This window comes from Rhagoletis pomonella, unplaced genomic scaffold (genome assembly GCF_013731165.1).
Source record: "Rhagoletis pomonella isolate Grant_MI unplaced genomic scaffold, Rhpom_1.0 Rhpom_scaffold_00118, whole genome shotgun sequence".
Taxonomy (NCBI): domain Eukaryota; kingdom Metazoa; phylum Arthropoda; class Insecta; order Diptera; family Tephritidae; genus Rhagoletis; species Rhagoletis pomonella.
The window spans coordinates 24,432-25,928 of NW_023458672.1; the positions used below are offsets into that span (position 1 = coordinate 24,432).

Here is a 1,497-nt window from a genome sequence, read left to right on the forward strand (position 1 = left end):
GATGACCCAACGCCAAAACCAGTTCTTCTGCAAACCAAATTTGACAAGGGATGATGGATATTCGTTCCAAAATAAAATAAAAAAGCAATAATTATAATTATTCACTAGCCTTTGGTAAAGGCATGTTTGTCTACTTCGACCGCTCTGCCTGTTATTCAGAGTAACTCGTTTATATTGCCGCTCCAATGATCTAAATTTGTTTTCTATTTGCACTGTATTAAAGTTGTATCCCTTCTCCTTCATCGTCTGCTCGATGATTTTCCACATCTTCGTCTTATTCTTCAGAGACGCAATTTTTCCAACTTTAGGGCGGAGCTCTTCCAACAAATTTAACATCAGTTTCGTCGGAGCATCGAGCCACACCTGCCTTTCGCCTTGCACTATCGGTACAAAGTCTTCGTCTTCACCCAGCCCCCCATCTAAAAATGTTTACAAACATTAATGATATACATACATACATACTCTATAAGAGTCATGTTTTCGTATTTTCTGCAAATAGTGACTAGTAAAAATGTATGCAATAAAAATCCGGTAAAACTTGCAAGTTCATCTGTCATTTCCCCTACTTTGCTAGTTTCTTTTGAGTTTTGGGGTACGAAAACGCCAGCCAGCAAGATTCCAATAAAATTATTACTGGGTAGGGTGCAAACAAACAACTAATACCAATACTTACCTATAGTAGAAAACGTCTGGCTATCTGTATGCTCCTCAGGTTGGATGCTTGCTCCTGATGCTTCCTCGGGTTGGATGCTTGCTTCTGACGCTTCCTGTGTATGTACTTTTAATAAAAATAAGGTAAAATTTGTTTTATTAAACCCCAAAATGTATCAAGAATGACCCTTTACCTATTTGACTACCTCACCATAAACTGCATTATGTGCTTGAAGCGCATTATCAGCTAAACTTTGCATAAATTCTTGATCTGCAAATAGTTATATTATCAGTTGTTATTGTATCGTGCAATAAATAATGCCACTTACCATTCTGAACTCGGTTGAAAGTTCCAGGAGATAAACCAATTTCTAAGTTTTTGGGTTCCATTTCTTCCACTTCCGTGATTTCACCGTGCTTCTAATTTTCAACAATAGGAGATCTGATTTTAAGTTTTTGGATAAAATTCTGAAAATATTTTTTAGATACATAACCAATAAAAAATTTTGTGTGTAAAAATTTTGCCGCCTGCCTGAATAAATAATTCTGTCAAGGCAAGCATTTGACATTTATATACATACATACTTGCAGGAAAAATGGTTTTTTGCGTTCCAGCAGTTTTTCTCAGTTCTTCACCCGTTGCTCTCTCTTGAGAGAGACAGTTTTCTTTTTGACAGTTGTACAGGTTTTAGTCCAAAAATCGCTGGAACGCACCTAATACAACTTACAATCTTCGCTTTGCCTGGTAGACTAAACATATGCGCGAAAATGCATTAACAAACAAACTTGGTGACTGTAGGTATAAGCATGAGAATGTAAACAATTCAAAATACAGTAATCATAAAC

At 36.3% G+C, this 1,497-nt stretch overlaps 1 long non-coding RNA gene across 1 annotated transcript; it reads right to left on the bottom strand.

Annotated features, from left to right (window-relative positions):
* Positions 1-332: 332 nt before the first annotated feature.
* Positions 333-1,115, bottom strand: LOC118750040. The gene is made up of 4 exons (XR_004994341.1): positions 981-1,115; positions 846-922; positions 674-778; positions 333-419 (listed from the first exon to the last, which is right to left on the bottom strand). It is a non-coding gene; the product is annotated as an uncharacterized LOC118750040 (long non-coding RNA).
* Between the last annotated feature and the right edge of the window lie 382 nt (positions 1,116-1,497).